Source organism: Fringilla coelebs (genome assembly GCF_963513975.1).
Source record: "Fringilla coelebs genome assembly, chromosome: 2".
In the NCBI taxonomy this organism is placed as follows: domain Eukaryota; kingdom Metazoa; phylum Chordata; class Aves; order Passeriformes; family Fringillidae; genus Fringilla; species Fringilla coelebs.
The window spans coordinates 33,090,736-33,108,748 of record NC_140029.1 but is presented as its reverse complement, the minus strand read 5'-3'; positions in this window follow the sequence as shown (position 1 = coordinate 33,108,748).

Below are 18,013 nucleotides of genomic sequence, written 5' to 3'. Positions count from 1 at the left end.
AGGTGGGCCTGTGCAACATCATGAGGTTTAGGGAGAGCAAGTGCAAGGTCCTGCACATGCAGTCACGAGTGCAAATACGTACTGGACAGAGAGTAGACTTGTTGCAGTGTGCTTCAATTTCCTGTTTTAGACTTCCCAGTCCTTTCCCAGGTGTAGCAATACCTTGTCCCTTCCCCTCCCCCTTTCTCTTCCTAAGTGATGTCCATCAAGCTTAACATCCCAGCAAGGGCGTTGTGGGATTGGCAGAAGTTCAAAAGATCCCTCTCAGCCCTGGGGTCATTGGCCTGAGTGTCATTGTCCCTTGAGACTCGCCCTCTCCCACCTGGTTGGTAGCTCACCTATCCTCTCCCTTCCCCTTTCCCTGAGCTTAAAAGGACCTGGAGATCATGGGCTGGGATTCTGCTGTAGCTGTTACCAAGATTCAGAGATCTGTGACCCTGGAATAAAGCTCGGGATTAAACCCTGCGGTAGAATCCTCTCCTTTTCTCTTCACCTAGCCCAAGGACTTTCACCAGAGGTTAACCTGAGTTCTTAGCAGCCTGGATTTGTCCCAAGTGCCTAGCTGCAACATCCAGACAGCCAGAGGAATCTCTGCAGTGAAATACCACAGCTGCTGCCTCTGGTCAAGCAGTGAGGGCCAGACAAGCCCAGGCACGTTCCATACAGTAATATTGGGATATTATTCCAATATAGACTGAGAACAGCCCTGAGTAGAAAGCCTTATGGTTGTTGGTGGACAAGGAGCTCAACATGAACCAGCAATGTGCATTCACAGCCCACAATGCCGGCTGTGTCCTGGTCTGCAGCAAAAGCTGAGAGACTGGCAAGGCAAGGGAGGTGATCCTGCCCCTCTGCTCTCCTCTGGTGAGATGTCACCTGTAGTACTGAGCTCAGCTCTGGAGACTCCCAGATAGTGAGGTAAAGACAGTCCAGAGTAGGGAGACAAAAATAATCACAGGGCTGAAACATCTCTCCTCTGAAGACAGGCTGAGAGTTGGGGCTCTGGGGTTCTGGGGAGACCTTATAGCACCTTCCAGTGCCAAAAGGGAGGCTGCAAGAAATCTGGAGAGGAATTTGGCAAGATAATGATAAAACAAAGGGCAATGGCTTCCAAACAGAAAAGGTCAGATTTAGATTATATATTAGGAAGAAATTCTTTATTTGGCAGTGGTGAGGCACTGGAGCAGTTTGTCCAGAGAAGTTATGGATGCCCCATCTCTGGAAGTGCTCAAGGTCAGGTTGCATGGGGCTTTTAGCAGCCTGCTTTAATGGAAAGTGGCCCTCCCATGATAGGTGGGGTGGAACAAGATAATCTCTAAGGTGCCTTCCAACCCAAATAATTCTGTGATTCTGTGAATATTCAGTCATGTATGAAAAGACCTCTGGTACCTGGTTTTAAACTCCCTCATTTTCCCCTTCTGACTTTTGTCTGATCAGATCTGCTAGCTAAGCGCTTCATAACATTTTGTAAATTTTACATCTGTAAAGAATTACTGATTTCCAAGACACCTACTGGTTTTGACAGCTGACCTCTATCAACTATATTGCATAGCTGTGTGATCAGTGTCATTGTGATGACAGTTGTAGTGTGACATGAAATGTCTCATGATGTGCAGATAAACCAGATTGGAAAGTGCATGAATTCTAACAGCATTAATAAAATAGGACAAAATTATTTGCTATTGACTGTTTTATTGATCATTTCTGCTCCAGTGATTTAGCTGTAGAGTACACCAGAAGCTAATTATTTTCTTGTAGCACTTACAATGCTAATGACATATGGACTGCTTGCAAGAAAATTGGTTTTACAGACTGAAGTGATAGCACAATCAACAGGCACCAGTCCATTTAACTACCAGTCCCACAGAACATCACATTAACTTTAGTAAAAGTCCATGTACGTGGTTTTCTTTTCCCCTATAAGCTGTTTTATGCTAAGACAATAACCTTGAAGTGTGAGTAATAGGCTGGAGATTGTCACACTGAGTACTGGTGAATTTTAAACTGCCTCAATTTGATTTTTGTCTTCATAGTCCTGGTTTTTCTGTTTCATATCCTTAAAAGACACAAGTTCCTTTGAGGTTTCCTAGAAAAATTCTCTTAGGGGAAAAAAACAAACTTGAATTAAATTAAAACACACTTTAATTAAACAGCAATATTTTTGCAATATAACTAAAAATTAGACAGGCAAAATGACATATGTTCTTCTGGGTTACCTGTGTTTGTCTTCTAGTGATCACCTCCCTGCTTGGACATCTCATGTGTTTTAAACACTTAAAGTCCAACTAGCTGGTTCTCAACGTTGCTGTGTTTTCTGTAAATATTTGTTAAAACTGAGAAAGACTTTGTTTTGCAGGTATTCAATAGTGTAACCATCCAAGGCAAGGATCTTGTGGCTACAGTACCTTTTCATAGCATTGAGGAATAAAAATGAAGAAATGTCAGCAAACCACAGAAGTCTATTTTTTTTCCCCAATATGTATGTTAATTTCATCTGCAAAACATGAGATTCCTTAAAGGGAGAATCTTACTGTCCTTATCATGAGAAAATGCTTCACATCACCTTTCAAAAAGCAGGATGTCACTAGGATTTCTGAATCTGGATTAAAACTTCCTGCAGTCAACACCTGCTCAGAGAAATTGGTTGTGGATAGAAGCTAACAGAAAGGATGTCTTCACTACTATTTTGTCATCTCCTAGACAGAAAAATAGATTTTGTGCATAGACTTAGGATGTCTAGTCTGCTGTGGCAGAAAGAGTGTTAATAGTGCAACCAAATCCAAAAAACAAAAGTCAATGAGAAAAAAAAAAAAAAAAGCCCTGACATTAACTGCACAATAGCAAAATTATTGCTTTGAGCCTTTGGGGCTGAAAAGCAGCTGACCTTAATCATTCAGCCAAGAAAAATAGAAGGGGAAGGCGTAACATAGATTTAAAGAAAATGAAAATATCAATGGGCAATTTAGGATCAACTGAGCCTTGTTAAGATCTTCAAACCATCTGCAACACCTTCTATATAGGTTTTAAAATGCTACATCATTAAAAAAAAAATCTTAATTGTCTCTTGCTTGGAGGAAACAAAAAAAATTTTACTGTTGCCAACAAAAAGGGGTGGCAGAGTGACATCACTCAAATATTTTTACTACTTCAAGCAACACAGTGTCAAAACAGCAAAATCATAGTATTCTACTCCAAGAGCCAATTGAGTGCTGCAATTTCCTGAGTCTATGGCAGTCATGGCAATAGGTTGCTCACTGCACATTTTGTCCCACAAAGTTTCTGTGATTAACAGTGTGGCACATCATGCTTTGATTCAGCCTTTTCAGATAACACAGATGTTCACTACACAAGGTATATGGTGCTGGGAATACCATACCTTTGGCACCTCCCCAAAGCAGCCCTGCCACAGGGGAAGGCAGGTGACAAGGGAATTGTGCATCTCTGGGCATTTCATAGAACCAGTGAACTGAGTGGGCTTACTGTTTTGTGTCTCTTAACGTACACTGAGGAAGCATTCTATTTGGTTCTGTGTTTTGGCACGAGGCATTCATGCTGGAGGAAGGAGAGGGACCATACACTGCCTCTTTAAGTTGTGATACAAGCATATAAAAGCTATTAGGAGGCAAAGGAAGCAGAACTGTTAAGACAGAGAGAGAAACAGACTGCAAACTCTGATTTAGGTAGATTCCTTAATTAGAAAAAAAATACATTCTCTGTTGATAAAGGTTTTTTGCCTCATTTTCCCATTAAAAATGTTGTATTATGGAAAGAGGCTTTTATCTCTGATTCCTCAGCCTGAGAAAGTGCTGAAATACTATTCAAGGTTGTGTTCAATATTTTAAAAAGAACAGGAAAATAATCTTTCAGACAAATCTGCATCAGAACATCAGGGCATCCCTCTGAGGTATTTCTAGCTGTGAAAGACAACATATATGGCTATCAAATTCATCTTTGGAAAATACAGAATTCCTTTGTTACACATTTAAAATTAGGTCATGCTGCAGATATTTGTAATGAACCACTTCTACCCACTCACATGACAGTTAGCACCTTCTAAGTCTATTAGTAGCTAAAGAACAGATGCCTTCTCTATGTGTCCCTGTACAGCTGATTTAAATTAAACAATTAAGGGACAATTTTACACAGCTTACAGCATGTTTTGTTGGTGAAAGAATAAGTATTGCAATCAACATTTCAGACTAATGGTTTTTCCCAAGAACACACTAATTTCCATCACTAAGGATCTGCATTTCAAAGCTGCCTCAAGCTTCGTTTGACTGGCAACTTCAGTGGCTGGATCAAGAACAAGGGGAAGTGAAAAATTTTGTGGGGGGAAAGCAGTATTCTTCGGGGTTTTGAATTTGTTGACACTTGAAGTCAAACTTAACTGCAGGAAAGACTTGTTCTTTTCAGGAGTTTGTGCTCAGCTTAATCACCCAAGTGCTACTGAGCTGGGGACTTCAGTGGCAGTGCAGGAGCAGTTGTGCAACAAAGCGAGATTCCTTTGCATTCTGTTCCGTGTTGGGTAGCACTGGGAATGAGAAGAATTTCATGAATTTCAGCTGGCTTCAATCAGGGCTTGCTTGGTCCTCACCACACTGCCTGCCAGGCAGCAGGCAGGAGCCTGCTCCTCCTGGAAACCTCTCAGGTCTGTGCTCTCAGACCGGCAAATCCTCCTCTGGGAACAGCCTTTCACATTTGGCTTTTTGATGCCTAGTCCTCATTGGAAAACCTGTTACAAATAACAACAACAGCAACAACAATAATAAGGAATAGGGAAAAAACATGGAGTGTGTTGTTACCACTGGTTTTATCAAGCTCTTGATATCCTGTTGAGTCATACTCTCCATCATAGCATGCATTAATTATTTTGAACAGTTAATCTCTGAAGGCTCCTGCCATTTTCATCACAATTTTTGGGGAGTTCTCTGTTCAAACCCTTCTTGGACTAAATGAACTGTCCATAGAACTCAAACTGTGCTTGGTAGTATACCTGTTATTTTTTATTAAATGTCAAGAGGAGCTTTCCTGGAAGCTTGTGTTCTTTCAGCATCTGTCTAAAGATTAGACTGCTATCAGCTTAGATTTTTATCACTGAAGTTGATTATGTTGTGAAAATTTCAGCATCTGACTGCATGCTGTTTGTTAATAATTTTTACCACTTCAATATGTGCTTAGATGGAGAATTTCAGCAAATAATACACTTCTTGTGGATGTTCCAGGCAAGCAGAATTTATACAAACTTGGAACAGGGCATTTCTGGTGAATATGGACATTTGCAATGGGAGATGATTTGACTTTCTCTCGCTGCCTTTCAAGTATCTTTGTAAGCATTTTTATTTTTGGAAGTATAAAATTGATTGGGAATATACTGCAGCATTAGGTGATAACTCTGATGCAAATACTGCTCATGCATTCAAAGGATGACAATAAACATTATTCAATCAAGTCTTCCACTCTAGCAAACTCTACCAAATATTTCAGATTTTACTCCACTACAGTAAAATGAAGCACAATAATTTCAACTACTGTAATTGTTCTCCCTGGGTTTTTTTTGTTTCGTTTTGTGTTTTAATTTTTTTTGGTTTTCCTTTTGTGGGTGTGAAAACATCAGGCTGTCAATCAGGATAGGATAAGCCATATCTCTCACAAACAAGAAAAGATAAGAATTTTAAAGTTCAAGAAGCATATTAAGAAATATAATAGGAACGTTAGCAAGTCACTGTGGACCAAATTTTTATAGGTGTATGTGTTATGTTCTGAATATACAAATTTTGCATTTGCTGTCATGTCAGTGCCTTAAAACAGAAGCAAAGCAACTGGTTGGAATTAATCAATATTAGCCACAGCATAACTAAGAAGACAATTTAGAACACATCTTGAGAAAAAAAAAAGAAATAGCTTTTCTTTTTCATTTTGCCCTAATAATTTCATTATTACCCTTGTTGTAACACATCCTCTATTATAGATGCATGATAAAAATGCTGAAAACCGCTTATCTGGTGTCAGAGATTCTAATGGATATAGAATCAAGTTTTTATCTCTGAATCAATCAAGGGATAATTTAGCAGGGTATGGATATTCTTACTCACCATTTCCTTTCCCCACTGAATTATTTTTTTCTTTCAGACACATGGAGAATAATGTTGTTGTTTTTTTTTTCTCATATAGGCATGGGAGAATAGGAGAAGGTGTGAGTGATGGTCTTTGTAGTTTAGGGAAATTCTGGAGCACATTTTAGAGTATTAATGACTCCAAACCAGCAAAAGTTCAGTGTCAGCTATAAATAATTAAAGCCACAGGGCATCATTAGATCACTGGGTCTGATTTCTGAGTAGCACAGGCACTACACTTGAGAGACTTGAGAGGGGGCCACTGCAAATCTCATGAAGTTCAACAAGGCAAAGTGCAAAGTCCTGCATGTGGCTGAGGACAATCCCAAGCACAAGGACAGGCTGGGCAGAGGATGGACTGAGAGCAGCCCAGAGGAGGAGGACTTGAGGTGTTGCTTGATGAGAAGCTCAACATGATCCATCTCTGCACTCACAGCCCACGCCAGCTGTGTCTGGGCTGCATTAAAAGCAACTCAGGACAACCCTGCTTGAGAAGGGAGGCTGCACCAGATAACCCACGGTGGTCCCTTCCAACCCTACCCATTCTCTGATTCCATTCTTTCCCTCTGAATTGTAGAGCTGATGTTCAGCTCAACCAAAGTTTCATCAGGCCTTCAAAAGAGACTTTAAAAGATAAAGACAGTGCTACCTCTCTCTTTGAAAGTTTTGTTCTGTATCTTCAACTTGAAAATTTACATATTTACACAATATCAGTTGGGTTTTTACATTTTTACTTCTTTCTATCCTTTTTGCCCTGCAATGTTTCAATGCACCAAGCAGAGATTTACCCTTTCTGTGATAGGATCTAGGGAGCAACTACTTGGACAGGGTGTGGGACGAGATGATCTCCAGATCCAGCTACCTTCCAAACTCAGGCATTCTCTTATTCTGTGAAGTACTTCCATGTGGTAGGACTGGAAAAGGTTTTATGGACCACAAAGTGAAACTCTCCCAGCTCAGCCACAGTCACACAGATCCACAATCTGATCTCTGAGCCTTTCTTACGACTCAGGCGAATGTTTTGGAGAGAGTCCATTGACTGTAAACATAGAATGGTGAGACAGTTACATGGCCAGATGGAGATTATTTGCCACTGTACTTGACATTCATCTGCGAGAGAAAAGCTCACCCATGACTGCTGTTTGCTGAGCACACTGCCATGGGACAGGCAGGGGTAGCACCAGTTCTGCAATAACTCTGGGAATGTGAAGCCACTTTTCATACGCTGCGCAGAAATGAATTCTTGGCTTACTAAATGCAACTTTTGATTGTTTGTAAGCTCACAGGACTAGGTGAGATTTTGGCATATGAGATGTTCTCAAACAGTTATACTGACCTGCCATATCCTTTTCCCTGAACAGAGAAGTCCAATAGGTCAGTAGCATTATTTTCTCAATGAAAGTGAACATAAGGCCATAGCAAGGGAAAAATGAAGGAACACTGAAGGGAAAAAAGGAGTTAATCTTTAGTTGAGCTGTGAAATTTCTCTCTCCTTCCAAAAAATACAGGAGAAAATGGAAATAGGCAATAAAAATATAAACCAGTCTAAACTAAAATAAATAAAATTTCTGTCATCCTGCTTTTTGCTCAATATGACACAAGAGAATTCATATTTCTGTCTTAAGAGTCACAGATGCTTCTAATTCTCAGCAGGTTATTACTCACACAGTAAGTCAGCAAACACAAATGTGCAGAATATGGTGGAGAATTATTTGCTACTTATTCATCGTGGCTTGCTTCAGGAACATCACTTTGATTCTGAGCTTATTCCTTGGACTCATTTGTGCAGAAAAATTAAAAAAATCACTAAAATTTAAGTAATAAGTACAAAAAAAGAGTTGTTTTTTTAATAGAAATTAGCTTGGCATACATGCTGTTTCCAAAATCAACTGTATCCAGAATTGGTGGGCAAAGAAACATCTTCCCACAGAAGAGCTGAGCAGGAAAACACTATCAGAGTTACATCTCACTGGTGTTTGACCTATGTGGCACCCATGTAGTGCAGAGTTCATTCCTCCTAGCTATGGGCTAATTGTAAACATATAGATCTGAGATCCTTGATACCCCATGGAGTGAAATCAGCACACCCTGAGGCACAAATGTCCAGAGTAGTTCTGGAGACACACATTCGAGTTCAAAGGTTTACCCCTGAGCACTACAGGCTTTCCTCCCTGTCTCATGTGGGAACTTAGGGTGACCAGATCAGAGACCTCAGATGATTGTCAGACAAAAGAATGTCACTCCTCTTTTCCTTCAGAATTTCTAGGATAGAAATTCCAGGATAAAACTAGCATTTGCCTCCTATTATGCAATCTGACTGGAATGATGAAATAAAGTATTTGAGAGATGACAAGGTGTAATTTAATTACTAATTACACAACTGCATGCATCTCCAGAAACTGCATGGATTCCCACGAATTTACTTAGTTTAATTTTGTAAGAACATAGACTTTTGTATAGGATGCTGATATACTTGCTCCTGGGATGAAATTTTATTGTTCATTTTCAATTCATTCTCATGGACCAGAAAAACCCTACAGACTGCCTTAGCAGAACTGTTATCCAGCTGGTGCTATAACACAGCATAGCAAAACATAGCAATGTGACATGGCATATAACACAACATAACAGAACATATAACATAGCATAACATAACATAACATAACATAACAAAACAAAACATAACATAACAAAACATAACCTAACTCTTAGTGCCTTTCAGCCTATGCAACTCTTATCTCATTTGACCTGAAATTCTGGACACTGAGGGAAAAAAATTAATTGCAGTTGGAAGCCCAGGTAATACTTGAAGTGTGATAGGCTGGGACCAGAGTAACAAATCCCCTTTGAATTTGAAATCTGCCTCGTAAGCTAAAGCATAGACTATCACATCCTGTGGCCCTTCAGGTATATAACAGAAAGAAATAAGTGTGTATTAATTCAGAAGTATGACAAAGGTAGGGAAATGATTAAGAAAAAAACCCAGCTTACAAAGTATGTCCATTCCAAGCAGTTTGAAGCACTTCAGAGTACCTAAAATGATGATCAAAAACCACCTCCACAATATATGAAAATTATCTGCTATTGTGATTTCCCCACTTAAAATATTTCTTTAACCCAAGAACACTGTGAGTAAGTCTAACAGAATGAGTGAAGAGAGCTGTATGAGTTTTAAAATTTCTGCTGATCACAAAATCCCATATATTCTTTGTGCAGCAATCTCTCTCTCCATGATGTACGTCTTTCTTGGGAGAGACTCAAGCTGCAGATACCTGAACCATGACTCATGGACTTTGGCTCACTGGTTTGAAAGCTTTTGGGGATGCTAAAGTAGACCCTGAGAACTGAAGGGCTAAACACAAAACTGCATTTGGGCCACTGCCAGTGCATGTCATGGAAGCTTTTAATAAAAGACCAGGCCCATACATCTCACCAAAAGACAGAAAAAATCACCTTTATCCAGCTGATCTAAGTTATTTCAAGTGGTTTTTAAAATTAAATGAGGGAAGGGAAAATGGGAACCGTGAGCACATAACCAATGCTTGGGTAACTCTTCAGCATGCGCACACCTGCCAAAGTGATAAATCTGGGTAGCAAGCAGTTGAGCAGTCAGCAGCTGAGACAAAGACAGCCTGTCCTCTAATAGAAAAGCTCCACTGGAAACATACACTACTGTGCAAAAGAAAGCAGTGATTTTTAGTATTCCTAAACAAAACTTCACCACATTTCCGTGGGCTCTCAGGTACCTGCTGTACATCAAGCCTCCCGCAGATTCTGCTTCTTTCAGTTCAAAGGATCAAGAAGTTCACAGTGGCCACAGGCTTTTCATTCTTGTCAACTTGTAAAAATTTTCCAGCTCTTTCTCTGAGTCTAGTGATAGCCTTTTGACCCCAGTAGCTGCTTTTCCTGCCTTACCTGCACTCATCTTCTGTTCAGTTTTCACTAGCAAACACCACTTCCTTAGTTTAGCCATCTTTGCATATATTAATTATTCCTTGTGCCAACTACAGTAAAACAATTACAAAACTTTCCTGCAGTGGTGACAGAAATATTAGGTGGAGAACTGATGTTGATCAGTAGAGAAATCTGAGCTCTGTTTAGTGTGCTCTTTTGGGGGACAGAAGCAATTAATCTCTCTGGACTCCAGGTAATGAGAAGACTCCTTGAGGTCATTTGAGCCTGTATCTGCAGTATAGACATGACCCGTAGGGAATCAAGAAAGTTACTCCAGTGATTGACAGGCTGTGCTGTGTCTGTCTTTTCTCTCAATCACCAGTAAGCCTGGCTCTGAATTTGGAGTGAGCTCCTAAGAGTGGAAAATCCCCATGAAATTCAGGGGTCAGTGCTGCCCACATAGTTTTAATCGGTCTTTGCCTCCTTCCACAGTCAGTGGAGACACATTCAGAGGGCAATTTCTCACAAACTTAAATAAGGAAACTTCTCCTTGCAGGCATCAGCTCTCTCCACTGATTACAAAAAGGCTCTTAGCACCATAACAGGAGGTCAACTAGCTCCTAGATGGTTGAAATTAAGCATTAATATTAAATATTATCTGTGGAGATAAGAGATAAGAGATAGTGCTTCATACTATGTAAATAAACACAGAGACAGGTTCTGCTAGAAAAAGTTTACAATTTCAAGGACATGACTGAAGTAGTCAGTAATACAAATGGGTCTGAGTTGATATCAGAAAAATGGTTTGTGATCACGAAAATCTTGGGCTAGTGTCTTTCTAAGGTTATGCATTATCCTAATTACATGCAACACCAAAGATAATTTTTCTTAGGAAGTTTAAACACTTAATCTATTTGACATTCACATCAAACACATTTCAATGGCCAGATGTTTGGTAATACACACTTAGGGGAGTTTGCAGTTCTGAAAGTATAGAACTTTAAAGCAACTACATTCTGTGATGCATCCTGGCTTTGCAATTTTTGCACGAGAGGAGAAAAACCTAATCACACCAGGACATCCACTCCTGCATCCCTGTTGCCTCTCTAGCACCCCTCAGACTGCAAATATGATTTAGAAACTGACTAGAAAAGCTGACCAGTATACTGTTCTGAAAGAATTCTTCTTTGGTATATCTAGAAATTAATTATTATTTCTTGGTCAATTTATAATAATTTATTCAGAAGAATCAGACTTCTCTGTATAAAAAAAGGTGATAGGAATTACCCGTTTTAAAAACAAAAGAATTCAGAGTTAGGCCAGAATATCATGAGAAACACAACTGATTCCAGTATAATTAGCTACAATGGAGAGTTAATTGCTATGTTATTATAATATTATTTCCATTATTCTGTGTTTCAAAAAGGAAATGACAAAACATACAGCACAATATTGCTGTATTTCATAAATACATTCAGAAATTTTAAAGTATCAAAATTGAGATGGCTTTGCTTAAAATTCCATTCACTGTTACAAGTGCTATTTTCAAAGTGGAATATTCATCTCATACATAACAGAAATAACAGATAGAAACTTTAATTTGGAAGAAGGGAATTGCATTTTGAAAATAATAACCCAAAGTTTCTTATGGATATGGAATACAGAACATCTATGCCTTAACCCAAAGTTTGACACAGAAAATACCTATTTTTCTTAAGCTCAGTAAAAAGCTTCATTCTGAAATGTACACTCTTTTTTTTTTTATCACATGTTCATATCCTTTTGAAAATAACTCTCTGTTATGAAGGCAAGGGATATATTTTTCATTCATAAAATTATTAATGATAAATATAATGTTTAAGCTTTCTGGAACCTACACATAGAGATTGGGGTTTCCTCACAGCAATTCTCCTGTGGCCAGCATAAGGCTTGGCAAAAAGATAACATTAAAAACCAGCCTCTGATAAAATAATAAATCAAATATACTCTAAGGAGGAATAAACAATGGATATGCTTTCACAGGGAGGACACAAAACAGAGGAGGAAAACAGCAAAAATAAAATGCAAGTCCTAATTTTAGTAGTTGACATATGGCATTGTTATAGCAGTTCTGCAAGTTCTGTTTAACAAAGGGTAAATTCACACAACCACAAGCTTTGAGTTACTACATATTCACAACATATCATTTCTCATCTGATGTGGATGCTCTCCTGACACTGAAAATGTCATCACCTACACAAAGCAGCACAACTCAGTCATATGGAGCCCCGTGAGCAAACCTGAAGGGTGCATGCTCCTAGGAAGAACTGTTAACATTTTTTTCTGCTTTCTGAGTCTAAATTTTTATAAAGTATCAGCCATAGTATTGTGCTTATGTCTGCACAAAGCAGCCAGGAGCACACAGTGAAGTGACCTGATTGACCAAATGGTTGTGTGTCCAATAAATGACTCGTTAGGCTCTTGTTTCAGGCAGTGGAGGGCAATGAGTGCCTCTGCACTGTCTTTGCTCTCCTTCTCAAGCAGATGTGCAAAGGCAGATACACCCCACCCCAGCAGGGCCCTATTTCCTGTCACTAACTAAGGAGATGTGAGGGTGACTGGCTTAGAGAAGATGTTGTCACTGTGGACATTCTGCAATTAGCCCGTCTTTGACATCAGAACTGCAGCAAGCACCAACAAATGCAGGAAAAGAAACAGCTCATGAACCTAAAAGGGTGTTTTGGAAACAATATTTGTGAAAATGAAGTAATAAAGATCCACTGATAATGGTGATGACAATAGTTATTTTTATGAGCGTGGATCTTCCCAAGCCTGGGGGATACATTTAAATGCCTGGGAAGATCCAGGCTCATAAAAATGACCATTGTTGTTGACACTCAAGATAAAAATTGGAGTTTAAAGCAAGATGATCAGAGATTCCCCACCAAAGGTACAATGTGGAGCAGGCATCTATCTTGAAAAGAGAGTCTGAATTATCCTCACACTAAATGGTTGAGATGCATTTGAACTCCTGCTCTCTCTGGAGTGCAGGTACTTGACTGAGACCTTGGACAAAAGTGATTTTGTCTGTCCACTAGGGATCAGACCTCTGCACCTCAGTTAAATCCTTGCCTACACATCTCTTTGAGCCAAGTTTGCCTGCCTCTTTGACATCTTGATGGCAAGAATGCTGTGCTTTTGCCCACTTATGTGCTTTATGACACTTCTGGAAATGTTTGCAAGGAAGGTGAGACACAACAGATGGATACTTACAGCAGAGAAGAAGAGATACAAAAAGAACAAAACCCCTCACTTGACAGAGATTGTTCCTGTACTGCTTCTGCTTCTCATTGCAGACCTATTATGTTAAAAAAATAATGCAAGGAAAAGAGAGTTAAAACGGTGAGGGGAAAAATTGAAGCTCAAACTGTAGATGTCATAACTGAGAGTGGAATATCTGTGACTTCATGCATTAAATAATAATAGAAAATGATAAATGCTTTCTGGAAAATTAAGTGACCTTTGAGGTAAAGTCACGAGATGTCTATCTAAGAGTTGCATTAGCACTGCAGTGATATTTCATACTTTTACAGAAATAGACTTTATAGTCATGTAGCTCTTAGAAGAATATTTATCCCATATCTGCTTTACTTTTATTGAATAGATTTTTTTTCATAGAACAAGCAGGAGAGTAATATGATAAGATCTAGATAAATCAACCAGAAATATCTACATATTTTAACAGCAATGGAGAAAATTCCAGCTTCTTATATTTTATGCCTCATTCTTGTTAAGCTGCAGATTTCATTTACTCTCCATGCAATGTTTTTCTTTTAATCTACAGACACTGACTGGATCAACCAAAGCATAGAAATTATGCTTTTAATAGGAAGTTGTTCTGGTTTAGGGCAAATCTGGTAGAAAACCTCCAAAAGGGGGTTTGCTCCAGAAAGCAAACCCACACAGCCCCTCCCCCCAACTGGTCAGGAAGGATTTCTCAGAGGGAAGTGGAAAGAACCTGTTTATTTAACAGGCACAGCACCCCCCAGCACACAAAATGAACAATACTGGATGACAGCACTCTTTCACCGCTCTGAAATAGATGGCAAATTCAGAAAGTCTCTCTGGGGGGTCGCTCTGGTATCAGTCCCTCCAGCGCTGGGGCAGCTGCTGCAGCCACAAGGTGCAAACTCTCGGTGTTCCCAGGTCCCAGTCTGGAGCAGGCTCCAGTAGTTCCAAAAAGAGGAAAGGAAAAACAGTCCAGGGAAAAATTCAGACTGCTTAGCTAAACTAACTAATTAGCAGAGGCAAAAAGCAAGAGCAAATCAGGAGTAAAGCAGAAGCAAGAAGCAAAGCCAAAAGCCAGGCAAAAAGCAAAAGCAGCACCATGTACTGTCCCAACTGTGTTTCCTGCCAGCTGTGGGGGAGTGGCTGATAAGAAACCAAAACAAAATATTCCCTCTTCAGAGCCAGTCTTGGAGGCACAGAACATAATATCCAGCATAAACAGAACACACAAATGGGGATACAAGCATCATAACATCACCCTAGGACAGAAGTTCAGTGGGACGAGATATAAACAAATAGTTACTTAGATGACTGTATAGTGTGATTGTGTTTTTTTAAAATGTCCTATTCCAAAAAATTCTGGTTTTAGAGTGCTTGGTGTAGCTGCCCAAATGTTGCTTTTGGAAAGGTCTTTGAATGAGATTCCACTGTAATTTCTTACAGAGGGGAGAAAGTGTCACATATTTGCTGTAATATGCTTATGGTCTAATCTGGGATGGGAGAGTTAGGGGTGGCATCTGAACTGAATCATCATGTGTAGACACTTGAGATTAGAGAAAAAAAGAAACCAAGACCTGGTGAATTAAACCTGGGCTGTCATGGCTTTATATACTCCAGGTTCAGTGGGGGATGGTGGGTCTAGTTATGTTTGTTGATGTATATTTTCAAAGCTTTTATGTACAAGTAAATGCATGTGGTTTTGGTATTGATTTTGGAATGGGGCTCTGTACTGAGGGTTATAAATGCATGAGATGATAACGGGGATTCATGGATTCATGTAACTCACACTGCTGGCAGCACTGTTGTTTCCATACCTGTGCCATACCACCTGCTGAAGCTTCACTGTGCACTGCACCTCTCCCTCCCTCTCCTCCCCACGCCCACGTCTCCAGGTGGTGCTGCCTCCACAAGGACTTGGCTTACAAGGTAAAGGAAAGAAGTGTTTGCACTCAACCTCACTCCCTTCCCTTGTCACAGCATTCCTCTCTCTTTCAAACAAAGCACCAGCAAGGAACAGCTGTGCATATAGGACCCCAGAATGGCATCCTCAGAGCAATGAGGACTTTCACTGGGAAGCAACTTCCTGGGAACAGATCCCCAAAAAATTTTGTGATCAGACTGTATAGTATAGAAAAAGCAAAGAGAAGAGACCTTGGGTCCTCACTTGTGAATCTCTGTACTCACACTGATCCTCCACACAAGGTGAAGTAATATTTTGACCTCAGGATGATTTTCTTTGAAGTGTGTCTCACAAATGCTTTTGGCAGGATTGCTCATCATGATTATTCAGCATGTCATCCCAGTCTTAGATACCACAGGGAATGCATGAAATCTTAGGAGCTTACTGTGAATATCTTTGCCTTCTAGTCACACCTGTGAAACTGAATAGCAAAGTGTTCTCCTAACTATGTCTTTGAATGACTAGCTCGACTCAGTTTATCAGGATAGTGAACAAGAGCTACTGGATAGAAAGCCTAAACACCACTAGTTCCTTGACTGTCTGCTACAGGTTGTTATGATCAACAATGATTTAGTACCGTGGTTTTTGCAGCAAAGAAATATCACTGTCCCTCAAAATGAGTCTGTCACAGGCACCTGTGATGTTGCCAAAGAAGTGCTTGCACTTGTACCTTTTTATTCTGCCAACTTATTGAGTATATAAGTTGTAGTCTTTAAAAATACTAGTCTGTCTTTTTAAAGACAGCAACTGTTCTATTAGTTTATATGATACACTCAAGGGTCTAACAGATATAAAATGGAACTGTTACAAGTAGCTTCCAGTCAGAGAGGACTGAGCAGAATTACGATTACCTCTTTTGTTTTAGGAGGGATCCTTTTCAATTATTTGCAGCACAGATTGGCACTTATTTACATTGCAATGACAATCCACTGTGAGCTCCTTTTTAATATATTTATTATAGCTCTGGGCTTGGTTTTCTCCATTAGTGCTTTTCTAAACAGTAATTTCCAGTTTTCTATCTCTGCCAATTATTTTTTCTCCATAAATATGCTACTTTACATTTATCTATTTTAAGTCTCATTTATTTTTATCTTCCTCTGCTGGCTTGCCAAATACTCTGCAGCACTGCTATGCGCTCTTTTGGATGGACATCAGCAATTCACAGCCATTATCATTAAACAAACTCCTTGTATCTTTCACCTTTTTTATTTTCTCTTCTGTTTATTTCCATTGTATTATTTGCTTGGATTACAATTTCTCATCACATTCATAATGACTAAGTATTTAACTGCTGTTTCACTGCCAAGATCAACCAAGGCCAGCATTCTAATACATCTGAAAGTCACCGATAAGGGCCCTGAAACAGACATGAGATGCCAAGCTGGATTTGGATTTTTAGCTTCTCAAAGAGTAATGTTGTACAGAACTAATGTTTGATTCCATTCCTCACTTTTTGAGACTGATTAAATATCTGACTCAAAACGAAAAAGAAAAACTTGCTTTAAAAGTTTCTGCGAGTTTCAAGGCAATTTTTAAATTTTCTATTTATGTCTCCTTATTTTGAGATTTCAGGCACAGAACTGTTGGGAAAATTGTTTTTGACCCAAAAGAAAAAAAGATTTAGTGTTGATCAATTTAGATTTTGTTACAGTCTGATTTTCAGGCTGTAGTTCAGAAAGGGGAGGAATTATCATGCCTCATGTTACAGATTGTATACAAATTGGAAGATCAGAACCATCATGAGGTACATGACGTTGCCAATTCAGAATGGTCTCGGTTCTCCCTATTCATTAATATGTCTATTTTAGACCTGTCAAAACATGAAATTGTTATTAAGGAAATGTCAGAGGTATTAAACAAGTGATTCATAACCAGACTTCTGCTTTGTGATTTTCTCTTCATGCCCAGATGTATACACTACTATCAGATTAATGGGTTCGGCTATTAACAATGGGAAAAATTGTAACAGGAAAAAGAAAATAGAATTGCAAATGTTAAAAGCAGCTTTTATTCTATTTCTCAGAATCTGTCAAGTATTTCTGTCTGTTTGTAAGACTTTTCTAGGTTAAAACCATATTCCTGGTGCCAAGGAATTACTTCAACAAAGTGAACCCAACTAAATGCCAAATTTCAGAAAATAAAAAAATGCCTAGGAGCAATAAGGAAAAACTCCCAGAATTGTAGGTTTCTGGAAAAGACTGACCGAAGGCCCATGAACTGGAAACTGCATTTTGAGGAAAGTTTAATGCAGAAATTGAGAAGAGGAACTCTTTTCCCACAGCTGCTGGAGAGCTTAGAGCTGTCTGTCAGACCATTACACCAGGAACATGCTGGTACTGAGCGTGTTTCCTTATGCTTGGGCCATTGACAACCTACTGGGAAGTGTGAGACACCCCTGTGTGCCTGAGGGAAAAAAGAGAAGACACAGGGTACTGTGATCTCTCTTGATTCCTGCCTGGGCTTGCAGCAGGGGAAGAAAGCAGAACAACCATAGGGGGACAGCAGTGTCTGTGGCAAAAAATGCAGCATGGGTTTCTCCACCAGACAAAATCCCTTGCAGCTGCACTTCCTCCTGCTTCTCCTCTTTGCCTCTGCTCAGCTGGCTCTTTGCTCTGCTCCTGCCAGAGTGACTCAGTTTCCTGTGGCCAGGCAAAGGGGCCATGGCAGGGGTCCATGAGGTGCCCTAAGGGCTGTCAGGAACAGGCAGGAGCCCCATGGCTAATGGGTTCAGGTCTTGCCATCCCCTAAGCAAGAGCCTCACAAAGCAGTCACTTGGTGA